The sequence below is a fragment of the Lichenostomus cassidix genome, chromosome 3 (assembly GCF_008360975.1).
Source record: "Lichenostomus cassidix isolate B80296 chromosome 3, HeHo_3.0, whole genome shotgun sequence".
NCBI lineage: Eukaryota > Metazoa > Chordata > Aves > Passeriformes > Meliphagidae > Lichenostomus > Lichenostomus cassidix.
This window is the reverse complement of record NC_139483.1, coordinates 26,504,086-26,527,177: the sequence shown is the minus strand read 5'-3', so window position 1 is coordinate 26,527,177 and position 23,092 is coordinate 26,504,086. Positions and strand designations below refer to the sequence as shown.

The window sequence follows — 23,092 nt, the reverse complement described above, 5'->3', positions numbered from 1 at the left end:
CACCCATGTTCAGAAAGAGGAATTCCCAAGGTGGCTGACTAGCGCACTTCCTCCCCAGCTTAACTTGTCCGTCATTACCTACACAACTTAAAAGTCACATGTCAACAAAGTAGTCCAGTTTTTCAGCTCAGTTTTAGCCATCCCAGATGGCCACACTTAAAATCAGGGTGGCACAGGGGCACAAGTGCAGCTTGACCAAAACTGCCAGCAACTGGCAAGACAGCAGCTACAGGGCTCCTCTTCAGAGCCATGCCACTTAGCCCTTTCCAGCAGCCCAAAGTTTTTGGGTGACACTCCCAGAGGCACTCAGCTGTGCTGTCAGCACGACGAGCAGAGCAGGGGCTGCCCAAGCCAAGCTATCCCTTTACAGAATAACTTCTCCAGACTTTATCGGTAAGAGCAGTTTTCTGACTTTTTTTGCTGCAGCAGCACAAAAGGACAAGAACTGGGCTAACAACTCATAATATGTTTTTACTTGGTATAAATGAGAGCAGAATATGCTCTATCACAAGCCTTTAAAAAAGCCTTTAAATAAAGCTGGTCACAGCTCTGCCAAGAGGACATAGCAGTTCACTCTTCCCCAAGCAGCTGCTTGGGCTGGAAACTGACTGGAACAGTGCCACAGTGGGACAAGAGTGAGGTGTGCTATCTGATCAAAGTAATTTATTAGCTTGGTTTTATAATTCTTGGGAAGCCAGCGGCAGCTAGTCCTAAGCCAAACTCTTTCTTCATTGCCATAGGAAAAAATGTTAATACATACAGATTCCAGTAAAATGAAATTATTGTAAAGCTTCCAAAGATATTTCCAAATTCCAGCTAGAAACTCTCTGAAAAATCTCAGTTTGATACAGATTACTATGTACTACCTTACAACCCCTCCTCCCAGGATAGGTACAGCTTCTGAACTCACCTCTGCTGTAACTGGAGTGAAAAACTGCAGTCTATCACTGGCCACACTTCAAACCATCCCATTACATTTTGGCATCACCCACAAAGATAATTTCTATCATTCAGATGAATATGGTCTATTTATTTTTCTCTTATTCTTGTGATCAGTTATTTCTTCGGACCTAATCCCAGTGTGGACAAGGTGCTCAGACTATTAGCTCAGTCAGACCATAAACAGGATGAACAATGCCTTTCCTCTCTTTTCACTTTCTGAGCTGCCCTTAAACATACTCTTAAGGGTGAGCTGATCTTGGGAGGAGACACAGCAGAGAAGAGAGGTTGTGGGTGACTGGGGATGGTGGTATAGGATTTGGAAGGGATATGCTGTCAGATTGATATGTTATGGCCACAGCTTAAAGGCTTGACCCCTACTGTGCTGCTGGGGTGATCTGCCCTAGCCGAGCATGATGCTACCAGTAGCCATAACCAGAGAAAGCAGGGGAATCTTTCTCTCTCCTGTTTCCCTGTAGGTCAGACTCAGGTTTCTGGAGAGAACCTTTCCTTTCCTCAGTGAGCAGCTGGACCTAGGGCCCCATCAATCCCTACTTGGGAGTATCATGAAAGGTTTGAATGGTGGTGTCCATCACTACCAGAAAGTGAACTATACCCCCAGGCACTGTCAGGGCTGGCTCCTCTTTTATCTTATCTGGCCACTGCAAAAGAAACTGTTGAAGTGCTGGCAAGCCATGAATTATGAGTAGGCATTTAAATCCATCCCTGTGCAATGAAATGATAGGAATTAAGTGCTTAGAGCTAAGTGTGTGTTTAAGTGCTCCACTGAAAGGCATAAACCTTGAACTGAGGCCATTTTCACAGAATGTGAGATAAAGGGAAGATGGGACATTCACTTGCAGCCATTACTTCTGCAGGCTCAGGAAGGGTCTACTGCCCAATGAAAACATAGCCAGCTGCATTTGGAACCACCAGGCCAGAAATAAAGTTAAACCACGACACTACACAGGAGCAGCATTTGCCATTTAAACACAGCAAAGAAAGACAATATAGTCCCATACCTGTAAAGATGCAAGTCACTTCAGGCAGTTAATAGGTTCACTTGAACAACCATCAACCTGGATAACTAGAGAGAAGGTACCAGCTTCTCAGAGTGTTGTGTGCTCTCTCCTTTGATGGATGACTTCCAGAAGTCATGCATAATTTTCATAAGGTGAGATAATAGCTGTCAGTTGTAGGAAGCCTGGAGTTAAACACACAGAAAATCAACAGTCTGAAAACAAGAAATATGTCAAATTGCAAAACAGATTCTTTCTTTAAAAATAAAATAAGGGAGTGATTTGAACAAGAAAGCTTTGGCTTACAAGTAATATTCTATCCATCAACAAAATAGGAGGAAAGTATCTATTTGTGCGATTCCTGAGTGATTTGATATGAAACATGCTGAAATTAACTCCTGACATGAATTTGCCTAGTCATTCTTTCCTGCCTCACTTCACCCCTAATTTCTCTTCTTCCCTGTAAACAAGACACTAGAGAGCAAAGGGAGGAGAAAGGGAGATTGCAGGACAGGCAGGTAGGAGGAAATCTTAGAATAACAATATATCCCTTATTTCATATGCATGGTTTGACTCTCAATAAGTATACTTACATATGTACTTATGCAAGTGACAGCAAAGCCTTAGATGATCACAGAAATCCTGTGAGCAAAGGACATCATCTTGAACAGAAAGCATGTGGGAAAACTCCTGTAACCCATGGCCATTGCCAGGGCCCCCCTTGGGCTGCAGTGACAGGATGGGATGTGGGTCTGGCTCTGTGGGGCCCATGGCCAGACAGCACTGTGGGCAGCTGGAGACTGGCCCTGCTGCAGTATCACTGGTGTAGAGGGGCTCTGGGGGCTGACATGAGCACCAGGGCCTTGGGCAGGTTGAGCAGGGGGATGGGCAGGCCATCAGAACCCCTTGGTGCCTCTGGAGTGCTGGCAGCCATGGTATAAATGCCAAAGATATCCCAGGCCTATGTAAGGACACATGAGTTAGAGGCAGGTTGTGTAGATATAGCTACCTCCAGCAGTTTTGGGTCAAATTCAGCAGTGCTAGCAAATTCCATAAAGTAACTATAAAACTCTGCTATCCTGATTCATACGGTGGAGCTGCCCCAAGCACCTCCATTCCTATCAGTGGGGAAGAACAGGTTTTTCATGGCCAAGAGAACCAGCAGAAGAAAGGACCAACCTGAGTCATGCAATTTCATCCTCCCCTGCTGCACTCTCAACCTACTCTGGGGCTGCCTGGGACAGCACATCACAAGCATGTAGAGGAGGAGGATGTTGGAAAACAGAGGCTACTGCTGCCTTCTTGCACATTATTTGCATTGAGGAGGACCTAACTAGACAAAAAAAAAAAAAGTCAGCAAGTGACAGTTCAGGTTGCTGGACTTTAGTGGTTTTTTATTTTCTACTTTTGGTGATTTGTGCCAACTCTTACTTCACACATATGGAATGTACAACTTCCAGCCTTTTCTCACTGGTGTGAAGTAAGAGTTTGGCATGTGCTGAAAACAACAAGCAGAAATTAACTTGCTCCCTACCACCTTTAATGTCAATACCCACCAGTAATTATTTGGAAAATTAAACATATAGTCGTCTTGCCATCACCTTAATTCTCCACATTAAAAAGGGATTATATAACAAATTAGCCCGATTTATTCTATCTTCTAGGGACTTACCCACTGGTTCACTCTTCTTTATTAAATTAGCAAAGAAGCTTTTGGCTTTCAGACATGTTAGGAAATCCTTCCCAGGCTGAGACCACCAGTGCTAGGAATTGCTGAAGTGCTTAAACTGCTCTGGAACCACCTCCTTGGAATTTACAGAGCCTGAACTCCAGGTGACCCACCACACAGTGAAAACATGTGGGTAGACACTTGTAATCTGATCTTCCGACATTCACCCTCCAGTTTAGAAAAAACAATCCCCCAATTCCCAGGGGTCATAGAGTCTTCATTCTCTTTCCTGTGCTCGTTTAAATATAACCCAGGGTTCAGATTTGGGGTATGTGATAAAGGAGTCTCTGCTAATTCTCTCTCTGGAGATGGCTTAGTGGGAAGCAGCGGTTGCAAAGCAGAGTTAGATGCGTTTCCACAGTTGGACAAGAGCATGTGCATCGCCTGCAGTGACAGGGATGTCTGCTGACCAGAAGGGTGAGTTGCAAAGACACAGCATGTCTTATTCCTCCTCAGCTGACTGTATGTTGGAGAACTAATGCTTCTTTCATACAGAACTATACGGTATGAAGTTTGCTGATTACCAGTCATCTGGAGGCCTGATGCAATGCCCACTGAAGCCAAAGGCTGTTTTTCTTTTGCCTTTGTAGGCTTTGGATTATCGCCTTACTCAAAACACTAAACCATTGAGTATTTCGGGCTGTAGGGTGAAACCCCATTACTTTCTGCATTCTTTTCTCTTAGCTGTAACAGTCCATGTCACCACCACAATGATAGTTTGGATGGCAAACAGATGTGTGAATCAGTACAGAAACAATCATGTACTCCTCTTTTTCCCCCTGACGTTCTCCAACCTCTCCCTTGAGGATATAAACCCAACTGCTCCAGACAGGCCATTCCCATACTCATAGGAATTGCAATTTATTGATTTTAAGTAATAATTTCCATGTTTCTTATCTTTAAAAAATGTATCTTATCTATGTTAAAGAAAAAATTTCTGATGAAACCAGAAAAACTAATTATTCTGATTTTTCCAAGACTAAACAGTGAATATGATCTCCTGTACCCTCCCCTCCCATTAGTCTGAGCTGAGTGCCTTTGAAGCTGTTCCTGAAATGCTTTTTGGCTTGAAATGTGGAGCAACTGAGCTTATCCATGTATCTGTATGCCTTTTTTACAGCAGAGGCAGAGAAACGGTGTCTGCTCTCACACCCAAGTGCTTGCATCACTTGCCTGAGGAAGCACTGAAGGACTGTTTGCTGATGACAGCTCTGAGTGCTGCTCACCATCAGGGTGCTCACACAGCATTCATGGGTACTTCATCAGGGACTTCAGAAGCTGGTTAGGTCACCAAAGCTTTTGGTCACCACTGGTGGCACTTGTGCTGCACTAATGATCCACTTCCCATTCAGTAGAGAAAGCAGAATCTGAAGAGAGAAGAAAATACAATCCCTTGTTTTCAGAGTTACTGATACTTAACAGCTACCAATTGTAACAAATAAGTGTACTGGTTAAATCTGGTCTATCATACAGCAAACCCTTCTTGACTGGCAAGGTTTGGAGATGACCAAAGTTTGGAACAGGTCTAAAAAACCTCATTCTTCTTAATTTTGATTCCTGTCATTTTCTGCTACATATCTTACTTTGCCCATGCAGTCACCTCGTGACCTGTTAACCCATATTGCTTTGAGAAAGTTCAATTAAGGAAAATTTAATATAAAGCCTACTTTTTTCCAGTAGCCTCATGCTCTGCCTACCACAGTTATAAAAGAATGGTGTTCATCCAGTTGCACAAATTATCAGTAATTTTCAAATGGCACTGAAATTTTCTTTTGAAAAACCCTTATGATTTTTTATTATTATTTTATGACAATCTGTTCTTGTCAGATGCTTCTTTTTATTCCCAACAGCCTCTGATTTAAGAAAAGCTAAACTTTCTCATGGGAGGAACATATTGTACCATGCCTCAATAATCATCAAAGTACTAAAGTCATCCAAAGAGGAATTAATTGATCCTAAAATTGCATGCAATTATTGGAAAATTAAGTAATATTTCATCTGAAGTTGTTCATAGTAAGCAAAAACTACATGCAAACATGTAATCTGAGATTGAAACTACTTCTTAAGGAGTGTTGGCTTACAAGCAGATAGGCTGGATAAACAAAATGAAAAAATCCCTACCCTCAAGAGACAAAATACATGGGTAACAATAGTGGTTCCTGCTGCCTCAGGAGACCTTCACACCCAGAAATGGAAGAATTTTCAGTTATTGTCCGCCTAATCACACTATTACATGCAGTGTGAAAATAGCATATTTCAAAATACCTCCCAACAAAAATTAAAAGCTTCTACACATTCTGAGTGGATATACAAAAAAAGTCTTAGAAAAATAGACAGGGATGAAGAATTTATGTAGAAAGGATTTCTACACATATCAAAGTAGTGACTCAGTATTTTGATAATGTAATTTTTTTCCTCATTTTTTTACACATTTTCAGGATTTTACAATGCTGATTTAAACATCTCAAATTCTGCAGCCTGGTTTAATGTGACCTGTATGTGACATATCCCACTGGTGATATGAACTACATGCTTCCTCTTTCCAATACACACAGTTTCAGGTCAAAGTGCAGCTGCTTGTACTTTTCCATATAGTAGATTTGCTTTGGTCTCCTGTGTCAGGCAGTATTGTAACAGTTAACTGTAATATTAATATTACACTAAAAACATCTCCTGTCTACAGAATTTGCTAGTCCTGTAGAAGTGAAACTCTGCTGGAATATAGCTCACTCAGTAGGAGGCCAAACAATCAGACATTGGCAGCTTCTGCAGAATATTTGCGACCTTTGTTTTTAGTCCAGAAGCATGGACAGAGTGAAATTGCTTTGGCAAGCCTACAAACTTGCCAAAAAAATTTCAACCCCCCTAACAGTGCAGTTACATGGATTCAAAACACCACAAACAACTTCTGACCTCTCTGAGCAGTGATCACCCCAAACATGCCATTCTGCAAACTGGAAAACTATACAAAGAAAACTAAACTAAAGAAAATTAGTTTTATTAAAAAAAAAAAAACAAACAAAACCAAAACAGACAAACAAACAAAGCAAACCATGCATTCATTATCCACTTAAATATATTTTCTATAATATTTTGCTTTAAAGAAAGAGAGGAGAGGAGCTGGAGAGTAAAAAAAAAAAAAGCACCCTAAAGTGTTGATATACGTATTGTTCAGTGAGGGATGTACTCAGAGAGGTTTCATGTAAGTCCCTCACATTACCCCTGTTGGAAGCAAGAAGAAGCTGTGTTGCAGGGCTCCTGGGCTTAGCTCTATGGGATTGCTACAGAACACCAGAGTTATGCTTCTGGCAAGAATAGAGAAACAACTCTAGAGTACATAGGAATGAAACTACAGAGAACAACAAGCAGATTTTGAGAGGAAAACATCAAGAAGAAGACAGGGATGGTGAAAAAATGGAAGTAGAAAAACCCTTCAAATTCATAAAAGGCGGAAAGATTCATTCAGAACTGTCTCCTCCAAAGCAAAATATTCCCATTGCCTCTCTTCATTGACAATGACATTTCCATGGGGTCTGGAATCTGATCTGGCACATCTAATTTACAGAAGCTTATGAAAATTTATTTATGGTAACAGCACACCAATAATGATATACTGTAGATTTTAGATGAGTATTTTATACTTCCACAGAAGTCAATAAAGTTGTGCCAGTGGAAAACTTGGCTTTAAATTCACATAAAATATTTTATCTCAAAGAACAATAGAAACTCTAATCAAATTGAATTACTTTATATTGTTACAAGCTGCAATTAATCTGCTCAGACTGAAAAGCCATATGAATTTTTTACTGAAAGGCATGTCATTAAGTTTCTCAGTTGTTTACATGTAATGCAACATGACAGGAATTTGTATGGGTATGAGAGAAAATGAGCTATTTGACATTAACTGTTTGAAATCCTGTCTATGGCTGTTTGCAGTCTGCAGTGGATTGGCAGAGCTGATTACATGAGTAAGTTTAGGATTTCTCATATTGAGTTGTTCTTTGAGGAACACTTGGTGAAAACTCACTGTGTCTTCGGGTATTCAAGCCTAGGGAGGAAGTGAACATTAACATCACCATTTTCTAGCAAGAGTAAATAATAAATCTAAAAAAAGGGAACTACATTATTTATATTAAGCAGGATAGGTAAAAAGTAATGTAATTTGTGCCTCATATGTGAAGCACAGAATCTACCTCCCCCAGTCCTTTTCCCATGGAATGCCGAGACAGATGATGGAGACCTGCAGAATGTCTGGGCAGAAATGAGCAGCTGGGTCTGAGTTGTGATGACAGGAGATGCAGTGCAGAAAGATGGAGAAGATTTGCATTAGGCAAGTACAGAAGAGTATCTGCCACCTTACCTGTACAGTGACTGGTTGGTGTTAGCTGGGCTCTAGAGTCAAGGTGATGATAGGCTCTAGTTTCTGTGCCTAGGCCAGGGCTGTAGGCAGGGTTATCCTATTTAGGAAAATTCTTTCTGATGTGCAATTTTTTAGCACCTTAGCCTAGCTAGTTACTTAGTTAGGAAGCAAACAGAGAAAGAAATCTCTCTCCAAAAAGAATTAGATTGAAAACATGAACCTTGAAAGTTCAGAGAACAAGAAGCAATTAAAAAGAGCCAAGTATTCATTTGTTTGTTTTAAATTTCATGCTTGGCAACATTCAGACAGCTTTCTGAATGGAACAGAATTAGAAGTTTGAATGTCTGAGATGTATTTTGGGCCAAAAATGAATGATGGTCTTTTTTGCTAATTTGCGACACCTCAAATAAATAGCATCAGGGATCAGAGGGCAGGTAACCAGCCTTTGCTGTCACTTTACAAAATGTTTTGAACTCAGTACTTGAAATATTGAGAACTCCATGATCACCAGACATGTTTAAAATCTTCATTTCAAACCTTTTTTGTGCCACGGAAGAGTAATTTTCCTTCAGAGATGAACCTCCCTATTTTCTGGGAAAGTGCATTTAATGATGGGAAAGCAGGAAAATTCATTAGACTAATCAAGAAGGCAACTGGAAAACCTGACTTCATTTTAAAAAAATGAATATGCTCATGGAAAACCAGCATTAAGTCAGGGCTTCAAATGAATCAATTTTGAAAGAGGAAGAAATTACATACTGGCATTAAAAGGCAAGTTTTGAGACAGATGTCATAATTTCTTCCGCTGGCAAAGATAAGATGTTGAGCCGTGATGAGAGCAGTCACCCTTGGCAGGTCCCACTCCCCCGGAAAGTTTTGTGACTGCTGTCGAGCACATAAGGATGTTGTGTTGTCTCTACCCACCCCACCATCTCAGCTACCTTTCACACAGGTGCAATGCTGACCCCCAAATTGCTGGTGGCCTGTGCCCAGTAGCTTGGCTGTGAGACTGGACCAGCCACCAGCACGCTCAGGGATTTGCTCAAGACAAAACCACTGCCTGACTTCATCTGGGAGCACTCTGGCAGTGGGGCTGAAGGGTGACATTTATTTACTTTCATCAGTTGTTTTTGGAGAACTGGATTAGTTACTGGATTTTTTCATGGATCTGCTTTTATTTAGAACTACTGACACACAGCAGCTCTTGCTCACCATCCTCAGCCAATAGACTCTAAAGCACGCAGTCAACTTCCACGGGAGATGGATACCCTCATAAAGAAAAAATACAGAAGTCTCAGAGGGAACCACAGAAAGAAACAAACCACAGAGCTAAAGTCCTGTTCATCTCTAAACTAGCTGTCCCTCAATTAGGTAATCAGACCTGTAAGAGACTGAAAAGGCCTCTACAAAGATAGAGAAATAACTCTTCACCATGTCTCAGACACTGGAAGAAGACAGGTTCATTAAAGCCAGTGGAAAATTATTAATAAAAGAGGTGATTTGTGGGCTGTTCTTGTTTCTCTAGCTTATTCTTGCTGTTTCACTGATCTAAGTTACAACTGGATCCATAAGTATAAATATTGTGTTTCTATCTTTCATGCACACTTTGAAGACTGAGTCCAGTCAGTGAGGACCAGTGAATTCATAAGGGATATTCATGTTGGCCTGTAAAGACAAGTCTGTGAGACTCTGAACCTCTGGCAAGCATTTCCATCTGTTCTATTTACTCAGGTAACACAAGAGAGGCCATGCTACTAAAACACATCATAAATGAGTTACTAAATTAGGTCATTCAGCCCCAGCATTAAGACTGGTAGTGATTATATATTGGTTTCTTTTGTTAATGTAGGCAGTTACCTCTCTAATGGGACTCAGATGAGGATGTTCCTACCAGTAATGGGAAAAACAATCTTTTAAAGTTTTAACTGTCTCCCTGCTTCTCACTATATATCTAAAATTACTGAAATCCAATGGCTTCAGAAAATGTAACTTCTAAAGGAGTGCTTTCTTGAAAACAAATTTAAAAAAAACAACAACCAACCAGAAAAAAAAAAACCTTAAAAATCCCTTGACAAACTAAAACCACTTGGATTGTACAAAATACCGTGAGAAAGCTTCTCTGTAAATAGTTCCTCTGGCAAATACAATAATGGAAGGAAACAGAGTACACTGAATGAAATCTATCCCATGTTAATTATGTTGCTTTTTTCCCTTAGGAAAAACTGTTGGGTCTATGGCAGAATACAAACTGCTGAAAATTAAAATGTGCTACAGAACTGAAATCTTGTTAGTCTCTGCTTAATGTTTAGCCTTTCACTTGTGAGCTGGGAAGATATGGCAGTTCGTGTAGGAAACACCATGTCTTTGCCAGGCTTTGCATGACGGGAGTGATCCAACAGTCTGCACGCAGTGCACACACATGCACTTACTCATGACAAGACAAGAAAATGCTTTTGGGGTACAAACATACAGGCAGTTGCTGCAGCAATCTGAGGTACTGCTGTTGGTGCCTCCAGCCTCCTTCCTATGCTGTGGAAATGCAAATGAAAACACATCTCCATGAAATTCTGAATTTTGAATATAACTGAAACAGGGATTTTTGACCAAATTAAACTACTTCTTCCCCTTTGTTAGTGGCACTTATCTAGCTAGATAGTGAGAAGTCATCTTCTTGTTCTTCAGTCGTAAAAAGCTGCTGTAAACACATGATATGGTTAACAAAACACATGCACAACTAAGCTTAATTTTAGAAGTTGTCAGTCTCAGTTTTGAAATGCTGTGTGACATACCAGAGCCCTAGTCATACCATAGTATGAATTATGGGCAACTCTGGTCATGTTCCCACATAAAGAAGATAAAATATCAGAGCTGCTCCTTCAATTTTGCTTCTCAGCAGAAAATATTGATGTAAACAGCAATCCATCAACTTACCCACTGCAACCTAGAGCATTACCATTGTGATGAAGTACCAACAGACAGCTTTGTCCCCAGAGTATCCCTCAAGAGCAGGGTATAGCCCAGAGCTTTCATTTTGATCCATCCCACTGCCACTTGCTTGATGCTTTTTCCCCTGCAGACCAAGTTTCAGCTGAGGAAGGAGGCTTTAAAAGCTGGAGGCTTTGAAAATTTGGGTCAAAGCATACCTTTGCCTTTTCACAGGAACTAAGCTCTTGCCTTGGTCCAAAGCATCATGAAAAGTTCAAGGATCACCTACCAGTGCTGGAAAGGATAAATAGCAGCATTTATTAGTCATATGAGTCAGCAAATAATTTCTTGCCTTGCAGAGTCAAAAAGTTTGTAGCTGTCAGGTTCCCCATGGAATTTGACACACTGTCATGACATACACTGAATTCTTAAGTGACTCCAACAAGTCATTAGTCAGAGACTCGCAGTGCTCCATCCTCAAGCATGATAGCCAAGGTCCTTCTATTGCCAGCTGTAGGATCTGACTCAGAATCTCAGAATAACTCAATCTGGAAGGCACCTCCATAGGTTATTTGGGAAAACTGCCTGCTCAGAGTAAGGCCTGCTGAGGTCATGTTTGATCAGGGCTTCATCCAGTCAAGAGCTGGTTATCTCCAAGGTTGGAGATCCCGCAGACTCTATGGTCATCAATTCCAGTGCTACATCACCCTTCCAGTGGAAAAAACAATCCTAGTAACAAGGAAGAATTTGCCACATTAGGCTTGGTGTCTCTTGTCTTGTCCTGTCACTGTCTTCCTCTAAGAAGAATTTGGATTCAGCTTTACACACAGGTTAGTTTTTCTGGCTGCTACCAAATCTCCTGACATTCTCCATTTTAAGACAAAAGATTCTCCCTCCAAAACATTCAATGCAGATGACCAGGTTCCTCCTTTCCACCATCCTTGTTCATGATTTGCAGTCTTCCTTCATCCCTCTTTGGAGCCACTCCATTGCCTTGACCAGTGAATGAGTTCAATGCTGAAATAGAGCCAACCCTTGTCTTCTTTTAAAGAAGTCAGAGAGTCGGCACTGTTCTACAAGTAGGCGAGCCTCTCTGAAACAAATCCACACGACCAGTCCTTTGGGTAGTAGGATCCAAAATTCCTCAAGCCAGAAGGCTCAGGCCAAAGTTGATTAAGCCTTCAGCAGAAGAGGACATACTATTTTCTTGGTATTTTTTCCTCCAGGTATTTAAAATTCACTTTTTTCTCTCTTGTGGTCCCTGTAAATGTTTCCTCAGCCTGTGTTTTCTAGGCAGCTCGTGCATGTGGAAATGATTTCTGCAATGCCAATATTCCTTCTTTGAGTCTGCCTCAGTTCAAGACAAAAGAGCATGGCCCTATTCAAATACTCTCATGTTTTCTTGTCTTTCAACATAATAGGAGGCTCTTACCTATTTTCTGCCCTTATAAAAAAATATATACAAATGCTGGGAAAGAAAAGCAACCCCAGCAGCATGAAAGAACTACAAAACATCCTCATATTCTGCTTATTGACAGTCTGGTCACGGTCAGGTTTTGATGTGCACAACAGGGAATTTATATGGATCATAAAAATTTCTCTGTGGTGAAGTTAGAAGGATCAAATCTGTATGTCCTAAGGCAAAAAGCTACTGCTGTAATCTACTCTGAGATTGAAGTGTCATGTCTAACAAGCTCAGACTGAGTAGAGACATCAATATACTGTGAGATAAGCAATATCTACCCAAAGAGCTACTACCAGCCACTGTACTATAGGTTTATTTTGTATCTCTGAGCCACTAAGATTATGTTCACTTACTCTATTACATTTCACACAGTGACTTCATATTTTTAAAATAATTCTTCAACAGTTGAAAGTAGAATTTTCCATTCTCTCATGTTCAGAACTAGCCTAACACATATTTTGGTCCCAGAACGGCATGGCTTATTTATTTTCTATCCTGTCATTAGAAAATATTTTTAAAATATTTTTCTTTGTAATTTCTAGCAGACAGGAATTTATGACAGTAATCAATCAGATGATAATTATTATTATTATTATTATTCATAGTAGTAGCAGTAGTATTGGAAATAACAGTTTTGGCTATAAGTCAAAACACGCATTACAGTCTTGAGGATGCTTCCACACAGCAAAAGTTCTAGAAAGCATTTAGGTGACTTAGTGAAATTTCCAGATGGCCCTGGAGGGTAGACATTAAGGAAATTCTGCAACCTTCTGAAAGAATATTGCAAGTTCTCCTTTCTCCTCACAGTTCCAGTCTGTGAGGTTTCATGATTAAAGCCTCAATTCACCCCAAATTATAAGAGAATCACATGCCATTCTACACTGACATCAGGATCCCATTTCACACAGAGTTTTTGGCTGGTGGCTGGATGGAGGCACAAGGGTAAAGCAATGCTTATACAGCATTGCAGAAATCTAGTCTGAAGTGTTTCCCACTTCAGCAAATCCCGGGGCCATTTATGTGCTTTGCTGAATACTCTGAGTTCAGAACCTTTAGACTGGAAAGTCCATGGAAACCCACAGGACCCAAAAGATCTGCTCACCATAACTAACCACTGCAAAGCTCACAGAGGATCAGGGCTTCCAGGCTCTCACTACACTCTGCCTGCCAGAGTGCTCTCAAGAGTGCTTTGAAGTTGAAAATCTCCAGCATCTGAAGTCCAAGTTTCCTCCATCTCGGCTTGGGCTGACTATAAATTCAGTCTGCTCTTGACCAGAACTTGTCAGAGCCCTTTAGAAAGTCCCAAGATCCTTACAAGGTAGGATCTGCATAATCCTTTCTGCCAGACATTGTCACTAGAAGATCAAGAGGGTGGTGGGAGACTGCACAAAGTATCAAGACCTCATAATGCCACAGGGGAGCCTTCAGGTAGTAGTATGAGCAAACTGCTGAGTCCTGAATCAATCAGAGGCACAAAACCCAGACAGACTTGATATTATCTGCTCTACCTCCACTTTCAAACCAGCTGGCTTTCTTCTTCCCTTTTCTCCTCCTGGCTTGTAACTGCTTTGACAATTAGAATCCTTCTAATTGTCAATGTTCTTGTATTCGTTTTGTGCGTATTCTCTTTGCTTAATTAGATTGACTGCAGGGAGGTTGGACCCATTGTGACCCACTGTGGTCCCTTCCAACCTTACCCATTCTGTGATTCTTCCCCACAGATGATGCCTCCAATATTCTCTGAGAGAGCATCTGACCTTGACTTAGGCAGCTAATCCCAATCTTCTCACTCTGCTGTAGGCAGAGTAGAAATTCCCCTTTTCCTTTGGTTTCCTTGATCCCTGATATTGATTCTGGCTCTGACTGCTGCCCTCCACAGTGGAGGCATCCCTCCAGGAAAAAAAGAGAGAGATTCAGTGTTAACAAAGGCCAAACATTTTCCTGTCCACCAGCCCCATTAGGCTGAGATCCTCACAGCAGTGTTATGATGTTTCACTGGTGACATTTCTTCCTCTCCCTGAGAAGAACTGTTTCTGCTTGAATTCCTCCTTCTTGCCTAAATAGAATACACATCACCAAGTGTTGCTTATTCAGGGAAAACTGCTATTATTCCTTTAATATGAAACAGATCAATATACCAAAGACTTGGAGCAACTGAATTATAAATTAATAGAAAAAAGTCAGGAAGATGGAGAGAAAAAAAACCCCAAATCACAAATGAAACAACCCCTGCCCTCAATCTTAAGGTTAAGCCAAGAAATATATTGAAACTTGGTTTTAACTTGTAAGTATTGGCAAGCAAAGTCAATCCTAGAGCAATCACAGCGGAATAAAATAGCAGCCATAAAAACCATACTGGATACTGAGAGATAAACTCCTGCACATCCATTTACACAATTTAATAACTGCCAGAATTACTGCAATTAATTTAGGAGTTGAAATCAAATAATAAATCAGTACTCAGCCACATGTTAAACAAAAAATACCCATTTTAAAATGTAATTGCTGAGTGTGACATTAATAATTTTAAATTACTAATTGTATGTCATAAGTACAGATGCTTATCCTTTGGGTTGCTCACAGTTCTGCACGCATATTTTGCACTACCATTTGATCCTCAGAGGTGTCACATCCCATGGTATTTATTCCCAGGGTAGGGTATTACAACCTGCTGATTTCTATGTACCTACTTGATAGGTCTGTTTGCTAATATGGACTTGTGCTGTACCATTTGCCCAGCAGTCATATACATGACTAGCAGTCCTTGGAGTCTTAACAGAAAGAGAGGGTTTTCCAGGCTGCAGCAGTGAGGATTTGTGCTGATAGAACAACTTCCAAATACTACTGGTTATTACAATAACAAAGCAAAACACATGACTCCTGTTTATAAACTATTACTACAGGGCATTACTATGTGTAGCTGTAAAACTCAATGTTCACTAAAGGTTTTACTTACGTTGCAATATTTCATGCTTACAGCTTGTTCCAGAAGAGAGGGAATGCGTTGCATCCATGACAGGCATGCAGTTGCTGACTGTCTGTGACGGTCTTCTCCTGAGCAGATGTGGGGAGGATGAGGCAAAGGGTCATGCCTATTCCCCTCTATTCTCTCTCTGGTTGCTCATGGCAGGTATGGCATACAAATGTCTTATCTTCCTCATATCCTGCAATTCAGTGTAGACCTTGAATGTGACTTGAGAAATTGATCCAGAAATTAACTCTATTCACCCTGAGAGGTAAAGCAACTCCTTTCTCCCTCCTATCCATTGTAATCCTTATGCAGAGTAAGACTGAGGTTTAGTGGAATTTGTGTCCCCACATTTGAGGTAATTGCTCTTCAAAAAAAGAAGTCCCATAACACATGCAATATTCATGCACCATGGGGGACTTTCTTCAGCTTTACTGAGCTTTGGATCAAGCTTCATATAACTTGAAACTTTCCAGTCTCAGACCTCATTGTTTTTGGCCTTCCTGCAAGCCTGCAAGGGATCCAGCAGCACACACACCACACATCCCTCCCTCCCCATCCCCAGCAGGATTTCACTTAGCTCCATCTCCATCTTAATTCACCAGCTGATCTAATGGTGTTTTGAGTGAGGCAATTCCACATTTGCTCATCAATACTGCATCTCATATCTCAGCACTAGAGTCTTCTATATTTATCTTGCCTGGGATTACAGGGAGGACATAAGGAGACTGTAAGTAGTTTGCACCATCCTCCTTGACTTATCAAGGGCTTCTGGTATGGAAACAGAGCTGGCTGATTGGAAACCAATTTGCAAAACAAACATACAGACAGACAGACACACCAAGGTCCCATATAGTATAACATAACTTTTGATATATGATATGATACATGGCTGAAAAATGTTTTGCTTACATTTCTTTACATATCATGTAATTTTAAGATTCCTGTGCATGGCAAAGCAGGTAGTATCTTTCTACAGCGATTCCCTGATAAAAATAGGTAGATACATCTTCAGTGCACATCTACTATAAGCAACACTTCATGCATGCCATACTGCTAATATCTGTGTTTCAGGTGAAATCTATGGGACACCTTGAGGGCTTGAAACACTTATTGCACCTCCATTTCCTTTGGGATCATTCTGGATTATGCTATCTAGTTACTCTGCCTTTATGATACAATTTCTAAGCACTAACTTGGACAGCTATCAAGTACTCTTTAGGACTCCCACAGAGAGAGAAGCAGATTCATTGTAACCATCTAGGGCCAGAACTATAATTAACTTTCAAGTCAATGTGCCTGCAGGAAAGGACCGTATGTCAGAAATATTTCTTCCACTTCAACTGGAAAAATAAAACAAAGTTTAAAAGTGGCCTCTGGATTTGGGTGCCCAGCATGAGACATTTTTTCTGTTAGGCATGCAAAAAACAGTGGTACTTACAAAATTTTGGAAGCTGCTGGTCTCCTGACCCTAAATCAATAGAGATCCTCCCTCCCTTACACTGGCAACTGAGTTCCATTCAAAACTCTTATGGAAATGACTCATTTGACACATGGTAATAGGGTCTAAAATCACAATGTCCTTTTGTAATGCTATGACCTGCCTTTCCTGCTGTTTTTTTGCATCATTAACCTTCAGGTTTTGGTTTCATTGACTTACCTGCTGTTTAAATTTACAAGGGAATAACATCAAGATAGGCACTTCAGACAGTTGGAGAGATTGGGATGGGTAATTGCTCCTCATTTGCCTAAGAAATTTTCTATCTGTTTCTGTCACACTGTAAGAGTGTCTGGAGACCTCTAAGATGATGATCTATACCTGCAAGCTTTCCTGATCCCATAAGCCAACAGCTCCTTGACTCCAATAAAATAGGATTTCTTCAGTGTTTGACAGAGCATCTCCTACAGTGGCAGTCTCCGTGTTTTTACCCCTGAACACCCCACCTGCTCACACCTAACAGACATCCCTCTGGGCCTGCCAGTACACCAGTCACACTCACCACCAGCAATGACATCCACTTTAACTTTCAGCAAAGCACCAAAGGTACCTCCTTCCCTACTTCCCCCTGCCTGATTATCACATTTCATTGCCTTTTAACTTCCTGGTACATTCAGAGGAACATAAGCTTCACAGATAGATGGTGAGCAGTCTATGAATGAAAATAGACTGGCTGAAGTCCAAATAATGACTATGCAGGTAGTCACAGGTAGATCAACCCAAAGAAGATCCTTCCTAAGCGACATCATGTACAGCTCATTGTGCTTAGGTTAGGAATAGTGTCAGTGCTTTAAGAAACATGAGAGGGCTTGTTTATGACATAATCCTTTTTAGCCCTTGAACTCTTTTCATTCTCTCTCAAACCTAATTTCTGCCAGATTACTCATCCAACTTGGACTGGATGCAATAGTGGGACAGAAAGGGCTGTATGGAAACAATGTAAGTCCCACATGTTAGTTGTGGGGCTAACAGGTGATGACCAGGCCAGGGAGGTGTGGGTATACAGATGTTCCCTGTAAGCTAGAGCTATGCTGCTTGCACATTTGCAGAAATGGTCAACTGAGGACAGGATGCTGCTATCTCAGCTTGTGTCAAAGGACAAAGAGATGCAAGGCCATCTTACAGCTTTGTCTCAAGAGTGTATGCAAACATTTGGAAGGAATTTGGTTCAGAACTTTCAGAAGCCACATCCTAGCAGGTGTCTACAGTGCTGAAAATAAGCTGGCAGCTTGCAGCAGCCTACTTTTGTAGGCCCAAAGTTCCAAGGAGAAGTAAATCCACAGTGGGGATGAAAAGGCCCCTTTAGCCGTGCTGGTGTAATGCAAACAGTGGGGTAGCAGGGCAGTGAAGAGGTTGTGTGACTGTTCTGCTGCCCCAGTCACACTGCGGCTGTCACGAGACTCAGAGCCAGCCGTCTACTGATGCTGTTGGCAGGCATCAAGAGGACAACATCCTAAGGAAAACCTCCCAAAACTTAGGAGATTCCTAGACTGAGGGAAGAGTGGTTTTTTGAGCTGTCTCTGGCAGGAATTTCAGTTAACATGAAGCACCCCAGATTGTACACACACGCCTTCTCTTACAGAGGCATGCAGAAGTATAAGAGTGTATAGAGTACCTATCTACCCAAGGCAGAATTTGCAGCCAACAATGTCAGACTGCTTTGTAATCTTTAACTAGCCAATCTGAATTATTTCTGTGAAATAGAGAGACCACATGGACATGGATCATTTCCCCCCAGCCTTGAAGCATAGTCACCATTGGAGTACAGCATAAGCTGGGTAGTAAGATGCAAAGACATCCTCTCAAGTTTAAAAGGAAGTGAAGGCTACCACCTCTACTTCAATTTCATGAGCAGTGTGGGAGGCTCAAGTGCAAATTTCAAAGTGAAGCTGTGTGCAAACACTCAAATGAGACCTGGTGGGGCTAAGATTCGCTTTGCAAAGCAGCTGTCAATGTCACAACAATATTGCTCAGGACTGAGAGTGATCAGCAAGGCAGGTCAGAGTTTGCACATTGCAAGAGCTTTGGTTTCTCTGTCAATAACTGAATCAGTCTGGAAATAAATCTTAAGAAAAAATCCCAAGCACCCTTCCAGGCTGCTGGAAGCCCACATGGGACCAAGAAGTCCTTGTTTTCACTGTTCTCCATCCCCTCCAGCAGAACCCCTCCTATGCAGATTCTTAGGGTAGGAGCAATCTCTGGTCAGCTCTTCTCATTTCAGGGCAATATTTAATGATGTGTTTACCTAAAAGCCAGTTCTGATGCTCTTTCTTGGGTCAATAATTTCTGTAGCAGCAACACATGAAAACACACAAAGAGATGAACGAAATCAGCATTCTCTCACATAACTAATACGCTTCCTGTTTAACAGTCAGCAGGTGAAGAAACTCAGCACTAAAATTCTTCTGCACATAAGGACCCAGAATATGACAACTCCTGCCTTAACAAGAGAGCATATGTATTGAATCCATTCCTTTCAGCGAAGGCAGAAGGGAAAGTGTTAATTATTCTTTGTGGGATGAATGAAATGCACTGTACAATTAGCACCTTCTGTGCTCCTGCCTAATGACAGGCTTAACTTAAGAGAATTCTCTGTACTGTCCTACGTATCACCTTTCCTCTGACATTATCTTCCTTTTCTTGGCTTGCTACGTAGAATTTTAATGAGATCTTAATTGTTTTTCCATCAGCTGCAAGGATTTCAATCCCAAGTCATATGTTGGTTGTCATTCTACAGAAGGTGGTATGGGGAGCTGTAGAGATGTTCTCTTGCTAAAATGGAGCAGGAGGCAGCCCCCACACCTCCCACTGCATCCCAGGAAAGGGCTGTCTCTGTGTTTCTAGAGCAGGCCCAGAGACTACAGCTTGGCATTTCTATAGTTACACATTGGGGAGGGGATGGGAAAAATCAGTCACACAAGAGACTGCCACCCTCTCTGCAACTCCACTCGTTGCAAGGAGGTTTGAGGTGTTGGTTTCTGCATCTGCATCACAAGGGTTTGTGCTCAACACAGTCAGAGGAGTTGCAGGTGCCAAATGAGCTGTACATCAGTCTCCTATTTTATGTCCTTTGCCATTTACTAGTCACCTGCATACTTCTGTCTCCTGATTCATCATTCAGATCATCTTCAGTATTACAGCCTATTTAAAACAGATTTACCTACGTCTCTTAAACCATTTCAAGGGCACTTCTGAAGATACCAGAGATTCCCTGAAGCATCATGAGGAAAACAGGATGTTGCAAGAACAACTGGATAGAGCTCACCATATCTACTGACCACAGAGAGCACAAAGGGCTCCTTGATATACAGACCTGTGATGGGGTGCCATTATGGAGAAAGATGCTGCATGCTAGGATTACTCTGTATGGTCATCAGACTCCATGACAATAAATTCGAGATTTAATTTACAGAGGTGCTTCCTTATAGTTCATTACCAAGCTGTTTCAACAGCTGACACTGCCTGTGGCAGCCTGGCACTAGGTGTGAGGGTGCAGGGCCTGGGAGCAGGGGTGGCATCACAGCAGGCAGGCAAGCCCTGAGCACTGGGGCTCTGAGGCTGATGGGAGAAGTCCCAGACACAGAAAGGGAATCTTGGTCTCTATACAGGGCTCCCACAGGGCTGCAAAGTCTGCCATCATTCAGCAAAGGGCCAGGAGCCTAAAAACAACGATGACTAATTATTATCTCAGACTTCCATAATATTCAATCCTGGGTCTTATATATAACTTATAATCAATGGTCTGGAATTATGTTAGCAAACAGCAGCATTTAGGGGATGAAGAAACTGAGGCACATGTTGCTGGTCCAAAGAGTATAAAATCAGAGGAAAATACAACTTGAGGTCTTAGAAAAAAGTAGTTTCAGGACCAGGAGGAAAACCTCAGTTTCCCACTCTGAATCCTGCGTTCCTCAGCTGGACAATGCTACACAGGCTAGCCAGCCATGTTTAATCAATACTTGCATATTTTTGTTATTCATCCATGAACTTAATAGTTATTAAAATACTTTTCACAGCCCTGTTCCTGCACACTACTACTCTATTTCAGCATGCAGAGCATTCAGTGACAGTTTCCATGTAGCTGTCTTCCGTAATCACATCTTCTGCCCTCCCAAAATATCTCTTTCCCTTATGGGAAACAGAATGGAAGAAATAGCATCTTTTGTGTCATAGCTGCTGTATGACAACTATGTGGTTTCCATCTACACCTTACACTCATTATAAATATTCACTTTTTGACAGCTAGAATCTTCCCTTTGGGGCTTTGGTGCCAATCCAAATCCCAGGAAAGTGTAAGAAAACAAATTAATTAGCAGGCACTGGAGAGTGTGAATGTTGCCCAAAGGTACACATTGGCAACAAAATATGAGAAGCCTATGATGCTTATTATGTGACTTGAGCTTGGCTGGTTAGCAAGAACACAGCTCCTGTATGAGGAAGTTCTGCAGCTGGAAGCATTGCCAGAGCTCTCCACTGCATCTTTCTGCACGTAGGGCATATCTCCTGCTCCACTTAAGGGTGACATCAGGAAGCCACCTCAGCATTTGAGGTACAGCTTTACATTTGATCAGTAGCTAGAAACAAGCTGGGGCAGAGTCTCTGCATTAACGTGCAAGGCTGTAAGATAACCACACAAAGTTAAATACCCTCACCAATGGGCTGCTTCCCACTTTGGTATCCACAGAGAATTGTAGCCATTCAAACAGGGCTGTAATTTTGATCACTAATAGGAAGATGCAAGTATGCTGATGAGACTTGAAAAACTTTGTTTACTCCATCTTTCTGAGACTATCTTCTATTAACCATGACAAATATTCAAATTAAAGCAAACATGGCAGATATGAGGGAATCTTTAATTCACTGACAAGAAATGCTGCCTTCAGGACCTCTTTCAAAACCATTATAAATAGAAAGCCATAGCACTGCAAAACTAAAATCATTGCTGACAGTCCAGCTCTTGCCTTCTTTAAACAAGTTGCCAAAATGTGCAAAAATTTAAGCATTCAGAGAGATAACACATTGTTTGCTCAGTGCACCTCATCTGTAATTTACAGATTGCTAATGTTGGCATCACTTGAACACTCTACTCATACTTTAAAAATGTGTCCCTTGCCTAGAGCCTTAGACAAATCATCTAATTTCCCAATGAGCCAGTAACATTCAACTGAGTGCTGCTACTAGGGCAGAACAAAATATGTTCCTGTTGTATCATAAATGGAGGACTGTTGAGTCCAGAACTTAAAAGTAAAGGTGCAGGCAGGGGCTGATGCATTTGTCATATCTTACATTTCTGGATGACCTCCTCTTTCAAAAGCATAATTTTACTTCTGAGCATGGGAGATATGCAAAAGCAAGCAAAAAGACGGCTATACCAGCTCTGGCTTACACCACCAGATACTTTCATCCCTTGTTTCACTATATAAAATATAATAATCATGTAATAAGCAAAGTTCAAAAAATGTCAATTTAAAAGTTCCTCTGAATGTCTTATGTCAACTGTGTCTTATGCCAACATGCTCCCCATTCTCCTTTATACATCTTGCCTCTCTCCCAGTTACATTTGCTGGCATCATGTACCTTTTAAACCAGAAGGAAAAATGTTTAACTTTTTCTACACAAAAATCTCTCAGCAACCTTCTGAAAGCAGATACCTTTAACAAACAACCTCAAACTAAATTGAAATGGAGTCCCACTTAAAAAGCAAGCATGCAAACAAATATCCATCAAAGTCCCTGAACAAGCCCCATCTTGAGAGAGAACTTGAGAGAGAACCCAGCACTGGGCTGAGGGTGTGATTAAGCAGTGATAACCCCAGAAACTGGAAAGCTTCCCAAGAGTTTAAGAGATCTTTAAACATAATTCCCTCTGCAACTAAAATTTGAACTCAGTTCCTTGAAAGTGAAACTCTAGCCTATTCATCCTGGTAACCTCATGTTAAAGCACCATGTGAAGTGCCTGGCTTTTCAGACTAAGACTTTCTATATATGCTGACGGAGAGTTGCAACACAGCCAGTGCCATGTGGAGGAGCTGGAAGGTCTCTGAAGGAAGCAATTAGCACCAGGCTGATGCCTGTTGATACCTGCATGGTGTGGGAGGGTGAAAATGCAGGTAATGTGAATAGAGAGGAGCCTACACACATAAGGAGGAGCTGTAGGCTACTGAAGCATGGACAGCTAATGGAAATACCC

General features: G+C 41.4%; 1 protein-coding gene across 1 annotated transcript in view; it reads right to left on the bottom strand.

Annotated features, from left to right (window-relative positions):
* The window catches only part of TTC7A (tetratricopeptide repeat domain 7A), a 189,619-nt gene extending 186,346 nt beyond the window's left edge, over nucleotides 1-3,273 (bottom strand). Inside the window, exons 1-2 of the mRNA XM_085055027.1 lie at nucleotides 3,138-3,273; nucleotides 1,962-2,143 (exon numbers count right to left, since the gene is read on the bottom strand). The gene's annotated coding sequence lies outside the window, so the exon portion shown is untranslated. The remainder of the gene's footprint in view (nucleotides 1-1,961; nucleotides 2,144-3,137) is intronic.
* Nucleotides 3,274-23,092: the final 19,819 nt, after the last annotated feature.